The sequence below is a fragment of the Excalfactoria chinensis genome, chromosome 1 (genome assembly GCF_039878825.1).
Source record: "Excalfactoria chinensis isolate bCotChi1 chromosome 1, bCotChi1.hap2, whole genome shotgun sequence".
NCBI classification, from domain to species: domain Eukaryota; kingdom Metazoa; phylum Chordata; class Aves; order Galliformes; family Phasianidae; genus Excalfactoria; species Excalfactoria chinensis.
In genome coordinates, this window is record NC_092825.1 from 83,058,614 (window position 1) to 83,070,417 (window position 11,804).

The window sequence follows — 11,804 nt, forward strand, 5'->3', positions numbered from 1 at the left end:
GTAGCCAAAGCTACAGATGTAAGCAGCTGGGAGGAAAATACTGTAATGTCTTCTTAATTATTCTAGTACTGTATGCAAATATGGGAAGAACATTCTGCAGAACATTTGAGATGCAGATTCTCATCCCCACAGTAGGTTATTTTCCAGACCAAATCGATGAAAAACATCCATGGAGATCACTTATTGCTCTGCTTATGGCAGTAAACTACCCCTTGAATGTGCTGTGATTTCAGAAATAGAATATATTTATTTAAGATGACTGAATGCTCTTTTATACTAATACAGTATCCCAAAGTCATGAGCAAAAGATTTCTTGTTAATTTGGGTTTCTCTTTCATAGCATTGGCGCGTGACATTTGAAATTGATGTGGTAAGCGTTGTTGTTGGAAAAGGGCACAGGAACAGGGGATAGGAGGAAGCTTGTGAACAAACCGGTGTTCAGATTCCATTGTCGCGCTTTACTGTTTGGGTGAAATCTATTTCTGTAGCATAAGGCTGAAGAGCACTCTGCAGCCTGTACCAAGCAGAAACCCGAGAGAGTTGTAACTTGCATAAGAATGAGGGAATTCCTTATAGTTTGGACGCTGTCATTTGGAACAGGATATTAAATTGGAGTGGTTTACATCTGCTGCCTGTTTAGCTACTGTACAGATACTGGAACAGGTTGAGCTGTAGTCACGGGACAGCTAAGAGAGGTTAAAAGGAAAGCTGGCCTTTGTTCTCAGTATGGTGAAGTTGTGGCAACAAAGAGGAGTTAGGAAAAAAGATATATGTGTGCGCGTGCGTGTGTGTACATTCTGAAAAAGACAAAAACATAACGGTTGTACAAGATCTTGTAATGTACGTTGGTCCTTCGAGTGCACTCCCTTTTTTGAATGCCGAGTCTAATATGGCTACCTCTCCTAGAAGACTACTTTCATTAACTTCCATTTGTTTTCAGGCTTGATCGCTTAATCTTTTCAGCCATTGGTACCATTTGTATATCGCTGTACGCTTTGCTTCCCGAGAGCAACATTTATCTGACAACACCAGGCTGAATATACAGTGGTAGCCAAACTGTGTTGCTGGAGCATTTTTGTTGAACCTCTGCCATAGTCATCTGAGTTGCGGGATATAGGCCCACTTGGATAGGTTGTGTAAGAGCAGGAATTGCAGTGCTCATCAGGTGGTGGACTTCAGATACTCCCAGTGGTCATGCAGTAAGCCAAATGCTGCTCTTTAAATTTATTCTGGAGTTTACATTTGCAATCCTAATTTCACAAGGAAACATAACTGTGCAACTTTTGTGTTGTTATACCATACATTATTCGTTAGACAACTGTTTGTTTGCCGTGCTTGTTTTCTAGACTGTAGAGCTCGTAGGTATCTTTGCCATGTTCTGTGCTATCTGTGGCATTCTTCTTAACCTGTACATATTATGAAACTATCATCTAAAGCTGCCAGAACATTGAGTCATTTTTCAGGACACTGAGAGATGAGAATGAGTGCATTTAGGCTGTGAAAGAGGTGGTTTTTTTTGCCTCTTCTCCTGAACTTCCCAATAAAAAGGCACAGAGAGCTTTATTCTCTCACCTATTATAGTCTTTTATATACTCAGTATTTTCTACTGAATTGACAACTTTGAAGGAGCTTATGAAGTGGATGCACGTTTTATGTTCCCCCACTGATTCTTCTGAGGCAGATATGTAGGAATAACTGACTTGAGACCTCCACTCAGCAAAACACCTAAGTTTCTGCCTAAAACCATGCTTATTTGAAGGGCAGCATTGCAGTTTGCAGTGCAGCCATGCAGGAGCCCTGATTACAGACCACTGTGCCCCTAGAGTTGAGCTTTGGCTTTTGTGATGCTTCTGGAGGTGGCATGTTATTTTGACTTAGGGCCTTCATTGGCACAGAGTTTTAAAAACAAATGCAAATAAGGTTAATGTTTGTTGAGTTCTTCCAAAGAATTACATTGTAATTTCTGGGTCTTGCTCGTTAACTTATGCCAGCAAACCCACATTGTACTCTACTGGGAAAAACAACAACAACACATCTGCTGTCACACAGTACAGCCTAACTGACCTGGCTTCCGAATACAGTGCCCTGACCTACTCTTTTAACCTTGTTTTTTTCCATGCACTGCTACACTTTATTCGGTGGTCTGAAGGTGACAAAGGCAAGAGGGAAAGAGATGTGTGTCTGTGTGTGTGTATACCTGTCTACACACACACACACACACACACACAGGTATGCAGTGGCTTGGAAATTGTTACCTGTATAAAAGCGTTCCTATGTTAGGTCCCAAAGCAACGCGAGGTTTCTCCGATGATGGTTTTCAGACTTTCTTGGTAGGTTTCATTCTCTTTCCTTCACGTTACACCATAAGGTGTAATTGTCAGAAATGTCTGGAAAGATACAGGCACTGTGAGAACCTCCTTTCTCAGCAGTGCCCGCTTTTTGTTACCAGTCTGTGTTGACAGTTTTAACACACCTGATTTGCTGCGATCTCTCTTTGTAGGGCCCAGTCCTTCAACTTTCATTCTCGTACATAATTCCACTAAATTTTGAGCCCGTATTTGGCTTTATTTTCTCCAGAGCTTGGTGTAAACATGCCTTATAATAGTTCATCTCCATAAGTGGTATAACAGAGCTACTGCCTTCTTAGATGTGTGTAGTTAGAAGTCAATAAGCACATTTATGAAATGTCATACTTTCTTCAAAAACCTCTAATTTGATATTAGGTGCACATGTTAAGTCATGTGTATAACATGCTAAAGTACATTAAACTGTGATCAAAAACTGAATAAAATATTTAATAAAATATTTGAAATATTTGAAAAGGACCGTCAAATAGATTTCTTTATGTTCGTTCTATTTTGGTTATCTAGCGTGTGCCTGTAAACAGTTTCCCATTTAAAACTAATGATTGCAAATAAATGCTATTAAAACAGAGCTGCTTTGATACTTCCCCTGCTTTACTATTAAGTGGCTGTTTCCTTTAACGTACGGCTGACTTAGTAGCGTTTGCAGAACGTGTTTTAAGCTAGAGTATGAGTTGGTCGGCTTTTTCTTTCTTTTTTCACTGTAAAAGAAGCAAGCTCGTCTTCCAGCTGAAAATGGAAGATGCCAAAAAACAGAGATGGATCCCCAAAACCATGAGCTGTAGTTTCCCATCAGGTCATCCACCCAACTTCTGCATGGTGACTAAAACAACTCTGCGTATTTGCAAAGATCCCAAGCCCATTTGTTCTTGCTTAAAGATGTCTATAACGGGAGCTTTCCTTTTATTTTTTACAAACTTCCGAGCCTTGACCAACACTTTTTGACACTGTTGGAAAGATCCGCACACCACTGCGAATGCCACAGAATTCACTGAATGTATATCGGCATGAAGCTGAAGACTGTAGACTAAGAAGAGGCGGTACTCAGTGTAGTTGAACTGTGGGAAAGCCATTTGCCTTTCCTTCTAAGCTTTCCAGGTTTCCACATGGCGTTTCTGAATCTTGTCTTCAAGCCACTGGAAAGTTCATTTCTAACCCACACAAATGTAAATGAAGTCGTCTCACACAGAGAAGCCCCTGCTATGCTTTCAGTCTCTGGACACCGGAAGAACTTCCTCAGAATGGCTTCTCTCAAAAGCAAATAGCAAGCATCATCCACATTTAAACTTAAAGATCCCTGCTACTTTCAAAGCTTATTTAAACCGGCACTCTGTTCTGCCCCTGTATTTTACCTTCTTTATTTAGGATTGAAAATTAGACTTTGGGGAGGTCTTGTCTTTTTATTCTGGCCTTGGATACCTGAAAGGTTCCTTGGTTGCAATGTATTTTTCACATCACGCAAGACCCAGGTACAGAATATATGAAACCAGTAGAAAACAGTTGTTTGCTTGCAAGCAGAGATCTGTTTCTGGGTCAGAAGCAGCAGAAGGGAAGCTTTTACTTTTGGTGGGTGGGAGTTGGGTTGGTTTGGGGTTGGTTTTTTTGTGTGTGTTTTTTGTTGTTTTGTTTTTTTTTTTTCCAGCCGTGTGCCACTTACTCAGGGAAGAAGAAATGTACGCAATCTTGCACTGCCTTTACTGGTTATGCATCAGCTGTCTGCAAAGAAATACCAGGAATGAAGGAGCTTCAGAGCTAAAAGCCATGTAATGGTCGTATTTGGGAAAGGGAGAGAAAAGCTCTGATGCAGCAAGTAAAAAGCTGGAAGGAATCTTACAAACTCTCTTTTTTCTCAGTACAGTACGCTCAGTCAGGGACACTGAAATTACAATTCCTTTTTTTTTTCTTAGCAGATTACCTTAAAATACAGCCATCTTCGTTACTCAGACTGCCACGTTTTTGTGTCTGCTCTCATTTCGTTCTTCCAACGAAACACCTGCACAGTGCAGCCCACTCGGTGCATCTAGACCTGGTTTGTTACCCAGCTCTCACGCTGCTACTTGCAGCTGCTTGGCATTACACTGACACTCTCTTAACTGTCAGGTAAGATGAATTCCCACTCATACTTCCAAGACACAGGATGGAGAGACATCCTCCTCCTAAGGCGACTTACTTCTGCCCAGCATTATGATGTTCTCCGTTGTTTCCATTTGTTGGGTTCTTTTCATTACTCATCACATTTTTTAATGTGCTTTTAATCCCGCCCTGAAGCAGACTATTTTTTTTAATGATTTTGAAGTGTAAAAGCATTAAGTGAGATGCAAAGGCTACTTGAGCGTACCATAATCATCATACAGCACGTGGAGCTGCCAGTTCTTCAGTAGGACCGTAGAAAAATACAAGACAACGTTTCTATATCTGCTGCAAAGTCCTGTTTTGTTTTGTTCTCAAAAATAAAACCTATCAGATATAACGCCTACCAGCTATTCAGTGTGAACTTCTTTTTGTGGACGTTTCTTGGCACAGAAACAGTAAGAAACTGAGCTCAAATACAGTTGTGCTTAAAATGTCCTGAAGATTTCAGCTAGGCTTCATTTGCTACCTACTGGCAGGAGAAGGAGGATTAGATCTTCAGCACAAGTAATCTAATGCTGGATGTAGCTGTCTGTACTGCAGCTGAAACTGGTTGAAAATCCAGCTTGCATAAATCCATACCAAAAGTTTATTCCATATGAACAGATACTTCAGACTACTTGGAACTCCTTGAAATAGATCCCAAAACCAAACCGGTTACTGTAGGGTTTCAGGCTTAACACCAAAGTATACTTTGCTGAATGCAAACACCTAGGACTTTAGTCTGCAGCGTTTTGTTTATTACTTCTGCTTGGAGATGGAGAAGTAACACTGAGAGCGTTAGGTGCATTCGTTACAGTTTGTGTTTGGCTGCTTTGCTAGGTCATCTGGGAAGATGTTTCACAGGCACTTGTTCCCTTGCTCAAATTAAAGCTTATGTTTGCATTCACTGTATTTGCAGCTAAGGCTTCTCCTGCAAAAGGAAACACAGTGATCTGCATGGCTTACAGTAACGCATCTTCCAGATGCACTCACTCTTTTCTGAGGTCAGAGCTGTCTGCTCAGGCATTTGATAATGTGATGTGGAGGCATTTGGTGATCTTCCTTTGCCAAGGTGTTGGTTGTTGAGAGGTCCTACGTGGCCAGGCTTCCTGGTGATGGCAGCCATTGGGCTCAGGTCTGGTCCTTCTGGTGCTCAGTCATGTTCCTTCCAAGCCCTTTGCTAGTGCTCTTAGCACCTTATTCAGTGCCTGGAGTTAGGACTGGTGCTTTTCCTGCAGGCTTTCCGAGTATGAAGAACAGCTCCTTGATGTCTTCATGACTGGGTTCTTAAAATAATTCTGCTGCGGGAGGTCTTACAGCTTAGCAGCACATTGCCAGAAGTTTCAAGGCCTAGTACCTCTGATACTAAAAACTACCAGAGGGTTTCTGTTCTAGATGGGACCTTCTAAGTAAAAAAAAAAAATAAAAAAATAATAATAATAATAAAAAAAACCTAGCTGGAACCAGATGAAGAAATCAAGCCTTCATGAGCATCCAGGTGCTTACAAGCACCTTTGAGTTTGTGGATGGCGGGCTTGATGTGCCCTTAGTTACAGCAGCCATGTGAATTGCCTGCAGAGACCAGCAGGTCATCACAGCCTTAGATTTCATCTTGATTTGGGGAGCACTGTTTTCTATTGGAAGTGAGGAGGCAGGAAAATCACTGTCGCAGCAGATGATGGAGCATTTCATTGTCTTCAAGAAGTTGAAATTTCAAGAGCAGGGTTTGCCAACCCTTAGCAGAAGTTTAAATATGAAAAAAGTGAGAAATTGAAGTTCAAGTCCACGGTTGGGAATGGATGCCATGATTGGTTTCTGTGACCGCAGCAGTAATTTTGCAGTCAGCAGTGTGTGAGCTGCGTCAGGTGTGATGCAGATTGGAAGCATTCCATCAGGTGACAGGTGTATTTGGCACTTGGCAAGGGTGTTGTAAATAACAACTGCTTCTCTGTTGTACTTCTTAACAATGTGAAGTGTTGGTCATTGCTTTAATCTGTACCTATGCAAATTGTTTGTGCTGTGCTTCAGGAAAATATGCTGTATTGAGTTTGGGTAATTCTCGTGTAGGAATCCAGAGCTGTGAAGGAATCTCTTAGGAGTGAAGGGCTGCTAGAGGATGCTTTATGAAAATGCTAGTATTTATACAAGAAGTGTGACTGCAGATCTCTGAGCCAGGCTGTCTGTTGCCATGTATCAGTACAGGTTCACCATCTAACTGTGCCGACCAGCATGAGGGATAAAAGTGCCTATTGTTGAAGCATGAGGACAGCTGTACTTAAAGCCGGTTTGATTCACCGAGTCTTACATGTTGTCACTGGCACCACGTGCTCCGGCCATAGAAAAGCAGCAGTTGCACAGTCACAGACTGATAATCTGCGGCTAATTCTACAAAGCTTAGACAAAAAAAATGAGTGCACACTGGCAGTTCTGTGGTCAGCAGCTAAGGGTGGCCATCAGGGATTTAAAAGCATCTTTAATAATGAGGCAGAAATGCATTCTTCAGTAACAATTCAGAGAATACAGAAAATACTCCCAAGTGCTTTGCAGGATCACTCATGTTTTATTATTTTTTACTTATATATATATATATATATATATATATATATATATATCACCAAAAAACAATGAAGTCAACAACCTTCATGCCAGTGCTTTGTACTGGATGTCCTTGTTCAGATGGTGCATGTTGCCATGAACCCTCTTGGCTCTGTCGAATCCACTGTCCAACTGAAAGCTGTTTTATATTTGCTGGAAGAAAATCTCATGTCATGTGTGGGTTTGTTTATCTCGCTGGCAGTTGGACATGTTGAGCTTCACTTACGAATTTCTCACCTTCCTTCTCAGTCATCTCGCCTTCTCTCCCTTTCCTCGCCCGGCTTACGACTTGACTGACATCAGTTCCAAACTTCCCACTCATTTGCAGTGGGATGGGAGCAGTACCAGACCATCCCGAGCTACTTCACAGCTCTGAAAAATATGCAAAGAGCATTTTGTATTTCATAATGCTTTTAGCAGCAACGTTTCCTGCCCGTGGCTGGACATCAGCTGCAGCTTCTGCAGAGAGAGAAGCACAGGGCAATGGGATCTGCCAGCGACGCCAGCAAAGCAGCAGAGCCTTCCCTCCAGCCTGGCTTTCTGTAGAGGAGCCAGAGAGCAGCAGTGCCAGGAACCCAGCAGTCCTTTGAAATACCATCAACTTACTTCCTTCTCCCAGCAGTTTGTTATTGAGAAAAGCTTCACAGCTGAAGAGGATTTGGCCTGCCTTATTTCCAATGCGTGGCTTGTGACGGCAACTAACTTTGGAAGTAGCGTGCTGACTGTCTTTAAAAACAAAACAGAACTTCAGTGCTGTCTATTAGACCTACACTGTTGGTGTTAATCCATACGAAGCCTTAACTTGCAAAATTAATCTTGGCACGTTCCCGAATTTCTTTCTTGGAGGTTAAAAAAAAAAAAAAAAAAAAAAAAAAAAAGAAAGAAAGTTCCAAGCATTTAGATTTAATTTTTCTGTAATGACTGAGGAAATCCTCGGCTCGAGTAAGGCTTCAGGAGGATGAAAGCACCACGGCAATCACACTGACAAACTCCATTGGAATGTATTGAATTGGGCTTCCAGGTGAAGAACGCAAACAGACCCCATAAGCACCATGGCAGGAAACCGCACTGACGAATCACATCTCAGTAACAGCTGAGCCCTTCCATGCAAGCCAGATCTCTTAGTCTGCAGATTTTGTGAGGCAGTAACGTGTTTTTCAATTTCCGTGTCTTTCGTCTTCTGTTTGAAGTCTAACCTGGTGGCTTTGCTTGTGTCGGGTGAGCAGATTCCCTGTGGTTTTGAGCTGTTAGGGTCTCAGGTTGAAAACTGCAGCTGGAAGTGTAGTAGTGCCGTGGCTGAACACCAGTAGCCTGGCAGCAGCGGTGCCGGACACTTGGGCATGTAGCCTCAGCCATGTCCCTGAAGCAGTGCTGGTGGTGGCATACGGAGCCCTTGGGCACGTGTTTTTATTCTGGTATTGTTACTATTGGGCATTGATTTAATCAGGGAGCATTAAATCAGGAAGGATGGCGCTGACATGCATTGCTAAATGTGTCTCGAGGTGGTCTTTTCTTACCCACGTGAACCTTAAAAAAAACAGAACTGGCATGCAGACAAGCCCGTAGGAAAAGCCAGCACTTCCATGCATCAGATCCTGCTTGAGCCACTTGTGTTTCTATGGTGAAGGCAGGTTATCAAGCTGTTAAAATAGCTGTTCACTTCAGAAGTGGTAAACAGATGGATTCCCACGGCTGGTCGTAGGTGAGCAGCAGCCTGGTGCCGCTGCTGCTGTTGTTTCCTTCACTCTTTGGAAGTTGGTTGCCGTTGGTGTCGTTGTATCACTTCCTTTCCATCACCAGCTGAGAGCAACTCATTTAAGTGAGGTCATCTCTCTGGGCAATTGTAATATGTGGAAAAACAATACCACAAATCATCTGCACGGTAATGCTGGTGTTTCCTAATGATGTCTCACCTCAGTGTTTGTACCTGTTTACAATGTCCCGGGGTCCTAGTCTGACTTTCTTTCTTTATTTTCTTTTGAAGCAGAGTCATATTTTCTCCAGATTAATTAATTTTTAGTGCTGCTTCTGGCAAGTCTAAAAGCAGCTGCTCTTGGAATGGCCATCCCCTGCAAGCTTTCTCTTGCTTATTATCAACTTGATAGCAGTTTGGCCAACACTGTTTAAGATCCCAAAGTGTGGGGCAAAGGCTGTGCGTGGCAGCTTCTGAAATTGCACGGGGGCCATTGCACTGTGCTCTTCTCAATGTGCCATTCCCCAGGTGTTTCTTGTGAAAGTAGAGAGGCTCGTAATGGCTTGTGAGGAAGATATAAATTGACTCTTAACAGGATACAGTGTGTACTTGGGCCAAGGTAGAAAACCGAGCATCCTGCCAAGGTGTTCAATGCATCCTTTGTTGGGGCAAGACAAGATGTCGGTGGTATTTAACTAGCATGGAGTCGCAGGGACTTGGAGGCATCATCTGGAGTGCTTCTCTATCTCAGGACAGGTTAAGCTGTGCCTGTCTGAAAGATGGTTGTGGAATCCACCCTTGTTTGCACAGTGCCCATGTGCATAATTATAGGAGATAGGTAGGTAGGTTAAAAAAGAGCACATCTCCAGAAGATACGCTAGAAAAGTGTGTTGTTTTTGTTAATGTGACATTAAAAATAATGACTGTATAAGATTCGAGGTGAGATTTTTCACAGAGAACCAGCCCAGCATGATCACTAGCCACGGGACTCCCACATGCCTTCAAAAATCCTCTTCTCCTGAATGGTTTGTCAGGTTGTCTTTTAATAGCCATACCAGAGAGGTTCAAAGCAACCTTTCTCCCAGCGCTGTGTTTTCTATCTAGCAGTTGCCTTCACTTTGTTTTTACGGAGTTCTGACAGTAAAAACGGAACAAAAACAAACCTGTCAGCTTTTTTCCTTAGTACCCTTGTGTGGATGCTACAAATCAGTCCTTAAAGCCATACTACTGTGAGGTGGAACCCAAACAAGGAAAACACTCAGCTTGCATTCAGGTGTGCTGTGACACCAGTGAATGCCAGAACGTGGCCATCCTCTCATGGCTACTTCCAGGCTGAGCTGCAGGCATTTTGCTGGGCCTTCAGTGGGGTCCCAGCAACCAGCCTTGCGTCCAGCCTTGAGTCCTACTCAGTCTCTCAGTGGGATGCCTCTTCCACACCAGTGCCCCAAGTGCTGGATGGAGGCCATGCCTGCATGCAGCCTGCTTTCTGATCTACCCGGGCCTAGCTTCCCCACTCTTCATCCACACAACCCGGAGTGGGAAAGCCGCCACAGGACCACAGCCTTCACAGCACCTTGTCTGCTCTGTGCTGCCAATGAGATTACTGGCCCTACCATCCCAAGCAGAAAGGGCAGCAAGAAGCAGGTCTGGCTGGAGGCATGACGTGACCATCAGGTTCTGCCTCTTGGCCACGCTGTGTACAGTGGGGCAGACCCGAGCAGTGATATCCAGGCCGAAGGAAGGAGTAAAATCAGGGGCTGGGTGCTGCATCCAAAGGCTATGAAACCATGGTAGGGTGCAGACTGAAGGACCAGAAAAACTGAGCTCCTTGTTCTCTTGCTCACTTGGCCCTGATACAGGCATGGATGTTGCGAGGAGTATGTGTGGGTGTGGGACCCGAGGCTATTTGACTTCAGCAAAAAGCCTTTGAAAAGATCCAGTGTGGGTGCCCACCTGCCATGGGCTGACACTTGAAGGGCAGTATTTCCACAGACACCTCTCTGCAGTAGCTGGCAGCATCAGCACGTTAAGTGACAAAGAATCTGTTGGCTTAAAGGAGAGAAGGTGCACCAGAGCAGTTCATAAGATGTGACTCACAGCTTGTGATTCAGATAAATGGCTTTATATAGGAGGAAATGATGTGTGTAGAAGGAATTGGCTGATTTTCCCAGCCCTGGCAGGGATTGTGGTGTGTCGAGACTCTTTGGCTCCCAGTTTCACATATGAACTATTAAATATGGTGGGTGCCTGTCAAGCTTTGTTATAGTTGCAAATTGTGCACCACGTCAGCAGTCTTTGGCTTTCACTATCGATGTAATTCTCAGTGATGCCTGGAGAGGTCTTTCCGGTTGCAATGGCCTTGTAATCCCTTATCCTTCTGTGGATTTCCTAACATGGTTCTGCAGCTCCACCAGGGTAAACCAAACTGGGGTGCAGCAGGGTCAAAAGTGACAGCTAAGGCTGTTGATTGCAGGAGATCAACCTGGGCACTGCTATTCATTTTTGTCCTCAGCAGTCAAAGAACCAACAACAACTGGTGAAGGTGAAGCTTCAGTTGGTTTTACACCTGATGTAAGCACTTCTCTTTCAAAATCTGCCTGTTTTTTAACCCTTTCCAGCACAGCAGGATGCTGCTGCTTGCATTTTCTGTGCTGCTGAGTGTGAGTCCCATAGAGCTGAACAGAAGTTACAGCACTGACAGCAAGCACCGACCCTGCAGTTGCTTGCTGAAGTACCAGATCTCCCTTCTCTGATGCTGACACATCTATCTGCCTTATGCCAAGCACAGACGAAGGTCCACAGGCTTAAATAAGACATGGTGATGCTCTGTGATGATGCAGGAACTGGGATAATTGAGTTTTCAGTAGGTCCCCTCATAGTGGGTTTACCTTCACGGGCAGAAGAGCTTAAGACCTGCGTGATTCAGGTCAGTGCCTCACTTCTGTGTGCTCCACTCTTATTGCAGCACATCCCTCTGTGCTCAGCATCAGTGCTCGGTGGGATGCAGAGCTGCTGCTGCTGTCATAGGTGAGATTGCTCCT